The 15,296-nt window shown below is 40.7% G+C and overlaps 1 long non-coding RNA gene and 1 other non-coding gene across 3 annotated transcripts in view; both read right to left on the reverse strand.

Annotated features, from left to right (window-relative positions):
• Positions 1-15,296, reverse strand: part of LOC141581980 (uncharacterized) — a 1,111,619-nt gene that overhangs the window by 704,866 nt on the left and 391,457 nt on the right. The window lies entirely within an intron of this gene.
• On the reverse strand, positions 7,605-7,711 carry LOC141582115 (U6 spliceosomal RNA). The gene has a single exon (XR_012514946.1). It is a non-coding gene; the product is annotated as a U6 spliceosomal RNA (small nuclear RNA).

Consider the following 15,296-nt stretch of genomic DNA (forward strand, 5'->3'; position numbering starts at 1 on the left):
GTGAAGACCTAAAATGATAAAAACCCTAGAAAAAAACCTGGGCAATACCATTCAGAACATAGGCATAGGCAAAGACTTCATGACTAAAACACCAAAAGCAATGGCAACAAATGTCAAAATTGACAAATGAGATCTAAATAAACTAAAAAGCTTCTTCACAGAAAACTAAAATGAAACAAAACACAACTATCATCGAAGTGAATGGGCAACCCACAGAGTGGGAGAAAATTTTTGCAATCTATCCATCTGACAAAGGACTAATATGCAGAATCTATAAAGAACTTAAGTTTGCCAGAAAAAAACCAACTCCATCAAAAAGTAGGCAAAGAATATAAACAGACACTCCTCTAAAGAAGACATTTATGAAGCCAACAAACATATAATGAAAAGTTCATCATCACTTGTCATTTCAAAAAAACAGTAATTTTAAACGTCAGAAAACAACAGATGCTGGAGAGGATGTAGAGATATAGGAACTCATTTACACTGTTGGTGGGAGTGTAAATTAGTTCAACCATTGTGGAAGACAGTGTGGTGATTCCTCAACAATCTAGAAATAGAAATGCCATTGGACCCAGCAATCCCATTACTGGGTATATAACCACAGGATTATAAATCATTCTACCACAAAGACATATGCACATGTATGTTTACTGTGGCACTGTTCACAACAGCAAAAACTTGGAACCAACCCAAATGTCCATCCATAATAAACTGGATAAAGAAAATGTGGCACATATACACCATGAAATACTATAGAGTCATGAAAAAGGATGAGTTTATGTCCTTCTCAGGGACATGGATGAAGCTAGAAACCATCATTCTCAGCAAACTGACACAAGAACAGAAAACAAGACACCACATGTTCTCACTCATAAGTGGGAGTTGAACAGTGAGAGTACATAGACACAGGGAGGAAAATATCACACACCGGGGCCTGTTGCGGTTGGGCCTAGTGGAGGAATAGCATTAGGAGAAATACCTAAGTTAGATCATGGGTTGATGGGTGCAAGAAGCCCCCACGGTATGTGTATACCTATGTAACAAACATGCACATGTACCACAGAATTTAAAGCATAATAATAATAAGAATAAGAAATCTGCTTTTTTTTTTTTTTTTTCTCGTGATCCACCCGCCTCAGCCTCCCAAAGTGCTGGGGTTAAAGGCTTGAGCCACCGCGCCCAGCTACTTTGTGTAATTTTTTTTTTTTTTTTTAAGAAAAAGCATAAAGAAGAGGAAGAAAGAGATAGAGGAAGAGGGAGAGAGGATGGGGGTATTGCTTTATTGCCCAGGCTAGAATGCAATCTAAATATGGGTATGCCTACAATTGTCCTATAATGGAGACATAAAAGAAAATGAGGGAACAGAATAACAAACAAGGAGCCAACCAACATTTCGTTTAAACTTGTAAGTTGATATGATGTGGTACTGATAAGAGTGTATATTTTGTGTATTTAAAGTGAAGAGTTCTATAAATGTTAATTATGCTTACGTGTTCCAGATCTGAGTTCAAGTCCTGGATATCGTTGTTAATTTTCTGTCTCATTGATGTGTCTAATAATAATGTTGAAGTCTCCCACTATTATTGTGTGGGAGTCTAAGTCTCTTTATTAGTCTTGTATGTCTGGGTATTCCTGTATTGGGTGCGTATATATTTAGGATCTTTAGCTCTTCTTGTTGTTGCATTGATCCTTTTATCATTGTATAATGTCCTTCTTTGCTTCTTTTGATCTTTGTTGCTTTAACGACTATTTTGTCAGAGGCAAAAATTTTAACTTCTGCTTTTTATTTATTTATTTTTGCTCTCTGTTTGGTTGGTAAATCTTTCTCCATCCCTTGTTTTGAGTCTTTGTGTATCCTTGAATGTGAGATGGGTCTGGATGCAGCATACTGATGGGTTTTAGTTTTCTATTCAAATTGGCTGTCTGGATTGGGGGATTTAGTCGATTTAAATTTAGAATTAATAATGACATATGTGAGTTTAATACTGTCATTTAATATTAGCTGGCTATTTTGCCCATTAGTTGATGTAAATTCTTCATTTTATTGATGCTCTTTTTAGTGTTTTTTAGAAAGGCTGATACTGTTTGTTCCTTTCTATGTGTAGTGGTTCTTTCAGAAGCTCTTGTAAAGCAGGTCTAGTGGTGATGAAATCTCTGAGTGCCTTGTTTATTCAGAAAAAACTTTATTTTCCCTTCACTTATGAAGCTTAGGTTGGCTGGATGTGAAATTCTTGGTTGAAAGTTCTTTTCTTTAAGGATGTTGAATATTGGTCCCCACTCTCTTCCGGCTTATAGGGTTTCTGCTGAGAGATCTGCTGTAAGTCTGATAGGCTTCCCTTTGTGGGTAACCTGACCTTTCTCTCTGGCTGCCCTTAGTATTTTCTCCTTCATTTCAACCCTGGTGAATCTGATGACTATGTGCCTTGGAGTTGCTCTTCTTGAGGAATATCTTTGTGGTGTTCTCTGTATTACCTGGAGTTGAATATTATCCTGCCTTACTAGGTTGGAAAAATTTTCCTGAATAATATCCTGAAGCATATTTTCCAGCTTGGATTCATTCTCTTCGTCACATTCAGGTACACCTATCAAGCGTAGATTAGGTCTTTTCACATAGTCGCATAATTCTTGAAGACTTTGCTCGTTCGACTTTATCCTTTTTACTCTAATCTTGTCTTCTTGTTTTATTTCATTGAGTTGGTCTTCGACCTCTGATATCCTTTCTTCTGCTTGATCAATTCGGCTGTTAAAACTTGTGCATACTTCACGTAGTTCTCATATTGTGTTTTTCAGCTCCATCAATTCACTTATATTCCTCTCTAAATTGTGTATTCTTGTTAAGATTTCATCAAACCTTTTTTTAAAGTTCTTTGTTTCTTTAGATTGAGTTAGAACAAGTTCTTTTAATTCACAGAAGTTTCTCATTATCCACATTTTGAAGCCTGCTTCTGTAATTGGAACACACTCGTTCTCCATCAAGCCTTGTTCCGTTGCTGATGAGGAACTGGGATCCCCTGCTGAGGGAGAGGCGTTCTGATCTTGGGTATTCTCAGCCTTTTTTGGCTGTTTTCTTCCCTTCGATATAAATTTATCCATCTGTGGTCTTTGTATTTACCGTCTTTGTAATTGGGTTTCTGAGTGGATGTCCAACTTACTGATTCTCAATGCCAAAATCTGAGCAACCCACTGCGCTGACTAAATCAGCAGTGTTAAGATTGATGGTGCTTTTCTGACTCTGCACCAAGAACTGACGCTCTGAGGCACCGGCAAAACCGCCTCGCCGGTCACAAGAGTCGCGATAGCGACCCGTGGGGCTCCTCCACTGGGAATCTCCTGGTGCGTGAGCAACAAGAATTCATGTGACGGTGTGGTGTCCTCTCGTTCTTTGCACTTTCACTGGGAGCTACAATCCCGAGCTGCTAGTGATCAGCTATCTTGGATCTCTTGTCCCCAATCTGCTTTTAATTATGAAGCTCTTAAAGGAAATCCTTTTGAATCTCTTACTACGACATCATAGCTGGGAAAAACTGCTGATATTTTAAAAGTAACAAATACCAAACCAGAAAGAACTAGACTTAGGAACCAAACTCAGGTTGCTGTAGGGAACAGGGCAGAATCTTAGGATTGGAAGGTCACCAGTGCTCCTTCCGTCTGGCCTTGGCTGGTAAAAGATGGCCTAATGTGACAGAAAATTTTTTTAACTAGGTTAAAAAAAAGAAGAAATTTCTGCGAATTAGAAAATACGTACTTGGCAGCTACAAGAGTTTTGGCCAATTCAGATGACTTGCTTCCTAAAATTTGAATATTCCCTTGGATTTGACCAAGTCAGAAAGATATAGTCATAATTGATGAAAGAAAAGTGAAATAACAACAAAATCCCAAACATAAATAAATAAAAAAGTTAAGAAAATAAAAAAAATGTACAATAAATATGATTACTGAGTATCATAATGTTAAGGAGAAATTAAAACTAAGTGGTTGGTAATCTTAACTTTTAGTCATTAAGGAAAAATTTTAAGACAAATCTCTAATTTAGCCACTTACTTGGAAATAAGGCTCAGGCTGATGACTGTTCTCTACCATCTTAGAAGTAGGAAAAAATTCACACCCACATTTCCTGCCAGAAGCAAGCTGAAACTCAAGAAACGAAGTGCCTGCTCTCCACCATCATGGAAGCAGAACAACTTGTCTTCCTTACCAGAAATGAGAAAAACTTCATAAAAGGAGCTGTAAAGCAAAATCAGCCTTAGCTCTGAACCAAATTTTGGGAGATCTGGGACGCTCTGGAGGGCAGAAGCTCCCAAACCTCAGCAAATCATCTATCCTATTGGTTTGAACAATAAGGATAGCCCAGGTTGGTATCAAGCAATAATGACATTTATTAAAGGTCAGGGCCACATTGGTAATGTCCTTCTCTTTTTTTTTTTTTTTTTCCTTCTGAGGTAGAGTCTCGCTCTGTTGCCAGGCACCAGACTGGAGTGCAGTGGTGCAATCTCAACTCACTGCAACCTCTGTGTCCTGGGTTCAAGCAATTCTCCTGCCTCAGCCTCCTAGGTAGCTGGGACTACAGGCTCATGTCACCACGCTCAGTTAATTTTTTTTTTTTTTTATTTTTTATTTTTAGTAGAGATGGGGTTTCACCATGTTGGCCAGGATTGGCTTGTACTCTTGACCTCATGATCCGCCCGCCTCGGCCTCCCGAAGTGCTGGAATTACAGGCTTGAGCCACCGCGCCGGGCCCATGTCCTTCTCTTTTTATCTGTATTCGTATAGCCTGTTTTGTCAGAAACCAGGATTGCAACACCTGCTTTTTTCTGTTTCCCATTTACTTGAAGGATTTTTCTCCATTCATTTTGAGCCTATGTGTGGGAGTTCATGTGAGATGGGTCTCTTAAAGACAGCATACTCAAATGAGTCTTGGCTCTTTATCTATCTTGCTGCCCTATGTCTTTCAATTGGAGCATTTAGCCCATTTACATTTAAAGTTAGCAATGATATGTAAGGATTTGATCCTGTCATCACGCTCCTAATTGATAACTTCACAGACTTGCATATGTGGTTGGTTTTTTAGCCTCACTGGTCTGTGTAATTCAGTGCATTTTTGTAGTGGCTGGTGATGATCTTTTCTTTCCATATTAAATTCTACTTTCAGGAGCTCTTGTAAGGTAGATCTGCTGGTAATGAATTCCCTCAGCATTTGCTTGCCTGAAAATGATCTTATTTCTCCTTCACTTATGACACTTAGTTTTGCTGGACTTGAAGTTCCAGGTTGAAATTTTTTTCTTTAAGTAGTTGAATATCTCTTCTGGCTTGTGGGATTTCAGCTGAGTGGTTCACTGTTTGTCTGAAGGGATTCCTTTTGTAGGTGACTTTGTCTTTCTCCCTAGCTGCCTTTGACAATTTTTATTTCATTTTGACCTCGGAGGACCTGATGATTATGTGTCTTAGAGGTGTTCTTCTTGTGGCATATATGAGGTTCTCTGGATTTCCTGAATTCAATGTTGTTCTGTCTGGCTAAGTTGGGGAAATTCTGATGAATGATATTCTGAAATATGTTTTCCAATTTGGTTCCATTTTTGTCATCTCTTTCAGGTACATTAATAAGGCGTATATTTCACCTTTTTACATAATCCTTTATTTCTCAAAGGTTTTGTTCATTCCTTTTCATTCTTTTCCCCCATTCTTGCCTCTTTTCTTTCAGAAAGCCAGTTTTCAAGCTCTGAGACTCTTACCTTTGCTTGATCTATTCTACTAGGTGGTCTTGCACATGAGATGGTGCTGGTCTGACCTCAGCACTCCTTAGTCTGCTTGCCTCTCCCAGGACCCCAGCCTGGCCATACCTGCTTACAGGGCACCCTTGGGTGCCCACACACATTACAAAAATTTTTATAAGGCAATCACACACAATTACCATGTGGCTGCATTATAAAATTCATGTAGTGTGCTTTTCAGCTCTATCACATCAGTTTATTCTTTTTTTAAAAGCTATACTTCAGGTTATAGGGTACACATGCAGATCATGCAGAATTGTTGCATAGGTACACACATGGCAATGTGGTTTCCTGCCTCCATCCAGTCACATACATCTCTTCAGGTAATCCCTCCCTGACCTCCCCAACCCCTGGTGTCCCCCTGTTGGCCACCCCCAAAAAGACCCCAGTGTGTCATGCTCCCCTCCCTGTGTCCATGTGTTCTCATTATTCATCACCTGCCTATGAGTGAGAACATGCAGTGTTGGATTTTCTGTTCTTCTGTCAGTTTGCTGAGAATGATGGTTTCCAGATTGATTCATGTCCCTACAAAGGACACAAACTCATCGTTTTTTGTGGCTGCATAATATTCCGTGGTGTATGTGTGTCACATTTTCCTTGTCCAGTTTATCATCTCTGGAAATTTGGGCTGTTTTCAGTTCTTTACCATTGTAAACAGTGCCACTGTGAACATACGTGTGCATGTTTCTTTATAATAGAATGATTTATAATCCTTTGGGTATATACCCAGTAATGGGATTGCTGGGTCAAATGGAATTACAATTTCCAGGCCCTTGAGCAAGTGCCACACTGCCTCCCACAATGGTTCAACTAGTTTGTACTTCTAGCAACACTGTAAAATTGTTCCTATTTCTCCACATGCTCTCTGGTATCTGTTGTCTCCAGATTTTTTAATGGTCACCATTCTAACTGGCATGAGGTGATATATCAGTGTGATTTTGATTTCTCTAATAACCAGTGATGATGAGTATTTTTTCACATGTTTATTGCCCTCATATATATCTTCTTTTCAAAAGTGTCTGTTCATATCCTTTGTCCACTTTTGAACGGGTTTGCTTGTTTTTTTCCTTGTAAATCTGCTTTATTTCTTTGTAGATTATGGATATCAGCCATTTGTCAGATGGGTAGATTGCAATAATTGTTTCTCATTCTGCTGGTTGCTGGCTCACTCTAATGATGGTTTCTTTTGCTGTACATAAGCTCTGGAGTTTAATAAGGTCCCATTTGTCTATTTTCCTTTTTGTTGCCAATGCTTTTGGTGTTTTAGTCATGAAGTACTTGCCTACACCTATGTCCTGTATGGCTTTTCCTATTTTTTGTCTAGATTTTTTTATGGCATTAGGTCTTATGTCTAGATCTTTAATCCATCTGGAGGTAATTCTACTGTAAGGTGAAAGGAAGAGGTCCAGTTTCTGCTTTCTGGACACTGGTAGCCTGTTTTCCCAACGCCAATTATTTAACAGGAAATCCTTTCCCCATTGCTTGTGTTTGTCAGGTTTGTCAAAGATGAGATGGTTGCAGATGTGTGGCATTGCCACCAGGACCTCTGTTCTGTTCCATTGGTCTATTTCTCTGTTTTAGTACCAGTACCATGCTGTTTTGATTCCTGTAGCTTTGTATTATAGTTTGAAATCGGGTAGCATGATGCCTCTGGCTTTGTTCTTTGTGCTTAGCATTGTCTTGGATATCCACACTCTCTTTTGCTTCCATATGAAGTTTAAGGTGGGTTTTTCCAGTTCTGTGAATAAGGTCATTGGTAGCTTGATGGGGACAGCATTGAATCTATAAATTACTTTGGGTAGTATGGCCATTTTCACGATATTGATTTTTTCTACAAATATGCAATGCTTCATGAATTTTTAGGTCCTCCTTGAGCAGGGGCCATGCTAATCTTCTCTGAATCATTCCAATTTTAATATATGTGCTGCCAAAGTGAGCACCAGTAATGTTGTTTATACTGGATATATTGCCTGTTAGCTCCTGCGATGTTTTACAATGATTTTTGGCCTCCTTGCATTGGATGTTGACATACTTCTTTCACTTAGTGAACTTTGTTTCTACCCACATTCTGAATTCTACTTGTATCATTGCAGACATGTCAGCCTCTGGCCAGTTCTGAAAACTTGAACGGGCTGAACAGTTGATGTAATCATCTGGAGGAAAGAAGGCATGCTGACTTCTTGAGTTTCAGTGTTCTTGCACTGATTCTTCCTCATCTTTATGAGCTTATTCACCTTCAACCTTTGAGGTTGCTAACCTTTGCACAGGGTATTTTTCTTTTATCATGTTTGATGATCAGGAGGGTTTGATTGTGGTTTAATGTAGAAGCAGGCAGCTGCCTTTGGTTTTGGAGGATTTCAGTGGGCCAATATTCATCTCTCAATTCCTGGACTGTGTGCTTTAATTCTGGGAAACTTATATTGCGTCTCAACTTTTTTCTCTGGCTCCTCGAAGTTTGGAGTCTACTGCACTGAAGGAAGCAAAGTGTGGCAGGTGTTGGCAGAGTGCTAGCAGATGCAAACCTGCCTGCTTCCCTGTTGGCATTTGCCCAGTGGTGGAAGTGGTGGAGGCAAGACAGCTTGGTGGCGGCCAGAAGACCCCTTCTGTGTGTGCTGTTGCACTGGAGGTAGTCTTGGTTCAGGCCAGGGTGCTGGCCTGTGCATGTCTGGGTGCCGTCTCTGTGACCCCCTAAGCAGCAACGACCACTCAACGTATATTAGCATTCCCTTTTCGTGCACAGAATTAGCACAAGGAGAAGGTGTTGGCAGAGGTTGTGATTTTGTTCCTCTGCCTACCACGGCTCTTTCTTCAATGGGAGTTGGTGTGGGTTGAAGTGCGTGCTACATTCCCATGTGCTAGTAGGGCAAGTGCAGCAAAATCCACTCATGTAAACACACACCAGCAAAGTGATGTAGGACGTTTTTGTATAAAGAGCTTCAGTATGGAGAGGCAATGTAGAGGATGCTGCGTGCCTGAAGGGTCCGCTTTGCTGCATCTCTTCACTGCTCAGGCATGGTCCACTGGCACAGAAACAAAGGTGTGGGCAGCTGAGAGTGCCCTGTAGGCAGGCGTGGCCAGGCTGGAGCCCTGGGAGAGGCAAGCAGACTAAGGAGTGCTGAGGTCAGACCAGCTTCATCTCATGTGCAAGAATGCCCAGTAGATATCACGCCTCAGATAACTCTCTGAAAAGTGAGGCCCCAGCACAGCACAGCTGCTCTACAAAAACGTGGCCAGACTTTTTAAAGCAAGTCTCCTTTTATTAATAGGGAAAATCTCATACCTGATCTCTGCTGGGCAATCTTCACATGAGATGTGGCTGATCTGACATCCACACTCCTAAAGTGCTGGGATAAAGTGTCTCATAAGACCCAGTAGAGCCTAGAGAGATAGCTGTGCCTGCCCTCTGGGCTTCACATCAGCTGGCTTCCTGCTCCATCATTTTGCTTGTCTCCTGCGGGCTCTACCCCAGAAAGATGTGAGTTAGCCATCACTTAGTGTAATCACCCCAGGATGGAGGGTCTGTTCTATGGGCCCAAGACAGAGTTCCCTGTCCAGTGATAAGCAGTGGGGGGTATGTGGTATCCACAAGAGATGGACTGTCTTGTTACTTGGGTCAACTGCAGCTTGTTAGAGTTATCAATATGGCACTTAGGGTCTTTGCTTTCTTGATATTCTGAAGGTAACAAGGGCAGATCCACTGCAGAGGCAGTGGCAGAGAGGATTTCAGTCGATCTGTGAAGCTCTGTCCAAGAAATTGCCAAGTTGCTACTGGCTTGATGGTTTCAGTGGGGTCCTGGATAAAGACCCAAGCCAGGAGGACCTGCTCATCGAGGAGATATGGAAACCAGCACCCACGTAACGGTTCAGCCACTTTCCCATAAGGCTGCTGTGGTATACTGGGGGTCCACTCCAGTACCTAATTGCCTCATATCTTCCAGCGACTCAAGGTATCACTAGCGAAGCCTGCAAAAAGACAAAGATAATAGCCTGCCTCTTCCTCTGGGACCTCTGTACCACTGAGGTACAATCCTGTTGCCAATCTGGACACAACTATGAGAGGTGGCTGGAAACAAGTTCAGAAGTCTTGTCTAGTCAGGAGGAACAAGATCAGAGACTTGCTTTTAAAAAAGTCTGGCCATGTTTCTGTAGAGCAGTTGTGCTGTGCTGGGGGTTCACTTCAGCCCCTGGTTGCCTCAGACACTCTGAAGTCCCAAGGTTGAAATGGCTGAGTTGCCCAAGCAACAAAGATTACAGTCTGGACCTCTCTCTGGAAGCTCTGATTCAGGGAGGCCTGAAACATCTGTCAGCCAGAGAACAGCAGTGAAGGCAGCCAGAGACCCTGTTGAAAGGCTGTACCCAGTGATTAGGAATGTTGTTGGGGATTGACTTAAACAAGGGTCTGGCTATGTTTTTGCAAGGTGGCTCTGCTGTGCTGAGCTACCACTTACACCTCTGGTCAGCTTGGGTTCTACAAAGCCCTAAGGCCAGAACCTAGTCATCCAAACAGCAAAGATGGTGGCCTGCCTTTCTCTGTGGGAGCTCTGTCTAAGGAATATTTCAAATCTCCATTGGCCAGGGAACACCTTCGAGGGTAGCTGTAAGCACCAGGTGGGAGGTCCTGTTCAGTAAGAAGGAACAGGATCAGGAGCCTGCTAACAGAAGCAGTCTGGCCATGATTTGGTAAAGCAGCTGTGCTGTGCTGTGGGAACTCTTCTGCCCCTGGTCGGTTTGTACTCTCCAATGCCCACAGGCTGGAATAATTAAGTTCCTCCAACAGGACAGATGGCAGCCTGTCCTGTCTTTTCTTTCACAGTTTATCTTGTGTGATGGAGCTGAATTTTTAGGCTGTTAATTTTTACAATAAGCATTACAGTTGTTCAGAAAGAATCTTGCTGTTCTCTTTCAGGTTAGATGTATGAGAATTCATTGTCTCCTGTAAATAAACCTGTTGAGGTTTTGTTCTCTGGAAAGAAGTTGCTTTCTCCTATCTGGCTTTGGTCACAGTCATGTAGAGCAGTAGCCAGTCTACAAGGACATGATTGAATTTCCATTTCCAGTGATTCCTAGTTGTGTCTTACATTCTCCAATTCAGAACTGACCATTTTATTCTTCGTTGTCAAAATGCTAAGCTGTCCACTCTCCTAAAATACCGTCTTTTTTCATTCTTCCTTATCCAATTTTATGGCCTTAAGAATATTAGCATTCTTTTCTTTCACACTTTCAATGTCCTCTAAATTTTTTTTTTCCCTTAGCAGGTTCTGCTGTTGAATTGTGTCTAGTTCCAGTCTAAGCAAGGCAATTTTTTTCCCAGAACATGCTATTTTCATGCAAGAGATCTTTTTCTTTCTTATGGCTAAGAGAACTCTACGTCAACAAAGCAACATTTTAGTTAGCACAAAATAGAATAACATATCATAATTTCCTCTGAATTTAAAGCATAAGATGTATATTTGTATAATGAAAGAATTCCCATGGTGAATATGTTACTGAAAAAAAGTTGGACAAAACTTCAAACCTAATAGAGTGTAAATTCCAGAAAGTTTCAATATTGATTTAAACACCATGAAAAATAAATCACTAGAGGATTTTAAAGAATTTTTGAATTGGAAAAGCTATTCTCTGAATTACAAAATAATCATAGGCATAAAATATAAGATTAATACATTTGACTACGTTTTAAAAATTGGATTTACACTCTGATATCTATCCTATAAACCACACCATTGTAAGAGCCTTAGCTATGCATATATTTAAACAGAAGCAGTTCCTCTAAGTTTTCAAGTTCCTTTTTCTGAAGAAGGTTTTATCAATATATGACTTTTCTAATACTGTTATAGTCAGTTATAAGAATTACATTTATTCATAACTGTTACATCTAAGTATTGTATCCTTCTATATGTACACATCTGCATCTAAGCATTGCACTTCTACATCCAACTGTGAACTCATTTAAGATCAGGATTCTTAAAAAGAGAAATAAAAAAATATATGCAGCTGGATACTGTGGCTCACACCTGTAATCCCAGCAGCATGTAATGTTCAGTGTTCTATGTAGTACTGCACTTCTACATGTGGCTGGGCGCAGTGGCTCACACCTATAATCCTAGCTGCTGAGGTGCGTGGATCACGAGGTCAGAAGTTCGAGACCAGTGTGGCCAGCATAGGGAAACTTCGTCTCTACTAAAAATAAAAAAAATTAGCCAGGAATGGTGGTGTGCACCTGTAATCCCAGCTACTCAAAAGGTTTAGGTAGGAGAATCATGTGAACCAGTAGGTGGAGGTTGCTGTGAGCTGAGATCATGCCATTGCACTCCAACCTGGGCGACAGACTGTGTGAGACTCTGTTTCAAAATAAACGTGTGAGTGTGTGTGTGTGTGTGTGTGTGTGTGTGTATAGTATATAGTATATAGGTGTATATATATATATGTGTGTGTGTGTGTGTATTTATATGTACATGTGTGTAATACACACAGATGTATATAGTATATTGTGAAGAATTTTCCCTATGTTGTCTGATGCTAGTTCTAGTGATCCTCCAGAAAATCACCATTACGTCTGTGGTGTAAACACATCATACAAAAGAAGCTTTTAATTCAAAATATTAATAATAAATAAGATACGACTGATAGAGTTTTTCTTAGAAATCATAAGATTAAGGAAGATCCAGGATGGCTGAATAGGAACATCTTCAGAATGTAGTTCCAGGCAAGAACAGCACAGAGAGTGAGTGCTCACTACATTTCCAAAGAAGTTTTCACTGCCAACAGACAAGGAGATTCCTGAGCATAAAAGCGTCATGAGTTTTCATTTCAGCAGTTTCAGCCAGGGATGCATCAGGACAAAGAAACTCACAAAAGTTTGGGTGGCCATTTCAACTGCTGCCTGGAATGCCTGGGAGACAGATCTGTCCATTCAACTGAAAGGGAGGGGGCTGAGACAGGAAACCAGGTGATGTGATCTGGCTTGATGGGTACCACACTCACGAGACAAGAAATCTGAAACACTCTGGATTAAGAGTTTCACAACAAGCGAAGCTGGAACTGGGATGGCCTAACTCCGTGGGGGGAAGGGCATCCCCCAATACCAAGGAAGTCTGCCACTATCGATGTAGACTACTTTGTGCCAGGCAGGGCATCCATGAAAAAAGGCAGCAGCATGGCAGGAACTTATAAATAAGGCTGACCTTCCTAGGACAGAGCACCTGGGAAAACAGCAGGTTATGAGTTCAGCTGCAGCAGAGTTAATGGTACCAGCCCTGCAGCTCTGCACGAAACAGCAGAACTCCCAGCACAGCACTTGAGCTCTTATAAGGGACAGAATGTCTCCTCAAGCAATTCTCTGAGCCCCATATACACAAAAAGACACCTCATAAAGGAAAGCTCAGGCCAACATCTGGTGGGTACCATTCTGGTATGAGGATAGCGGAGGCAGAAACTGGCAGCAACCCTTGCTGTTCTGCAACCCCACGGGTGATCTCCAGGTGCGTGGGATCTTGACAGCACCTCCAGTGATCCTGCAGCAGAGGGGCCTGACTGTTAGTAGGAAAACTAAGTGGAAAGAAATAGCTTCAACATCTATAAAAATGGCATCCATTTAGAGACCCCACCTGAAAGTCACCAAGTACAAAGACCACAGGTAGATAAAGCCACTAAGATGGGAAGAAACCAGCGCAAAAAGGAAGAAAACACCAAAAACCAGAAGACTTCTTCTCATCCAAGGGATCATAACTCCTCACCAGCTAAGGATCAAAGATAGATGGAGAATGAATCTGATGAATTGACAGAAATCGGCTTCAGAAGGTGGGTAATAACAAACTTCTCAGAGCTAAAAGAACGCGTGCTAACCCAATGCAAAGAAACTAAGAACCTAGAAAAAAGGTTAGATGATATACTGATTAGAATAAATAGATTAGAGAAGAATAGAAACGACTTGATGGAGCTGAAAAACACAGCACGACAACTTCATGAAGCATACAAAAGTTTCAAAAGCAAAACTGACCAAGCAGAAGAAAAAATATCAGAGATTGAAAATCAATGCAATGAAGTAAAATAAGAAGGCAAGAATAGAGAGGAAAGAGTGAAAAGAAATGAACAAAGCCTCCAAGAAATATGGGATTATGTGAAAAGACCTAATCTACATTTGATAGGCGTACCTCAATGTACAGAAAGAATGAATGCAAGCTGGAAAACACTCTTCAGGATATTATCCAGGAGAACTTCCCCAACCCAGCAAGGCAGGCCACTATTCAAGTCCAGGAAGTATGGAGAACACCACAAAGATATACCTCAAGAAGAGCAACCCCAAGACACATAATCGTCAGATTCACCAGGGTTGAAATGAAGGAAAAAATGCTAAGGGCAGCAAAAGAGAAAGTCAGGTTATCCACAAAGGGAATCCCACCAGACTCACAGTGGATCTCTCCACACAAAACCTACAAGCCAGAAGAGAGTGGGGGCCAATATTCAACATCCTTAGAGAAAAGAACTGTTAACCTAGAATTTGATATCCAGCCAAACTAAGTTTCACATTCGAAGGAGAAAGAAAATCCTTTATGGACAAGCAATTACTGAGAGATTTTCTCACCACCAGGCCTGCCTTATGAGAGCTCCTGAAAGGAGCACTAATCAAGGAAAGGAGCAATCAGTAACAGCCACTCCAAAAATGTACCAAATGGTAAAGACCATCGACACAATGAAGACAATGTGTCAACTAAAGGACAAAACAGCCTGCTAGCATCAAAATGGCAGTATCCAATTCACACATAACAAAATTATCCTTAAATGTAAGTGGACTAAATGACCCAATTAAAAGACATAGACCATTTGATTGTATAAAATGTCAAAACCCATCAGTGTGCTGTATTCAGGAAACTCATCACTTGTGTAAGGACAAATGTAGGCTAAAAATAAAGGGATGCAGAAAGACGTGTCAAGCAAATTGAGAGCAAATAAAAAGCAGGAGCTGCAATCCTAGTCTCTGATAAAATGGACTTTAAAACAACAAAGATCAAAAGACACAAAGAAGGGCATTACATAAAGGTAAAAGGATCAATGCAACAAGAAGAGCTAACGATCCCAAATATTTATGCAGTCAATACAGGAGCACCAGGGTAGCACCGAGGTACATAAAGGAAGTCCTTAATGACCTACAAAGACACTTAGACTCCCACATAATAATAGTGGGAGACTTTAACAGTCCATTGTCACTGTTAGACATATCATTGAGACAGAAAATTAAGAAGGAGGTCCAGGACTTGAATTCAGATCTGGACCAAGCAGACCTAATAGACATCTACAGAAATATCCAACCCAAATCCATAGAATATACATTCTGATCAGCACCACACAGCACCTACTCTAAAACTGACCACATAATTTGAAATAAATCACTCCTAAGCAAATTGCAAAACAAAGGAAATCATAAAAAACAATCTCTCAGATTATATGCAATCAAATTAGAACTCAGAATTAAGAAACTAACTCAGAACTGCAGAACTTCATGAAAATAGAACAACTGGCTCCTGA

This window comes from Saimiri boliviensis, chromosome 18 (genome assembly GCF_048565385.1).
Source record: "Saimiri boliviensis isolate mSaiBol1 chromosome 18, mSaiBol1.pri, whole genome shotgun sequence".
NCBI lineage: Eukaryota > Metazoa > Chordata > Mammalia > Primates > Cebidae > Saimiri > Saimiri boliviensis.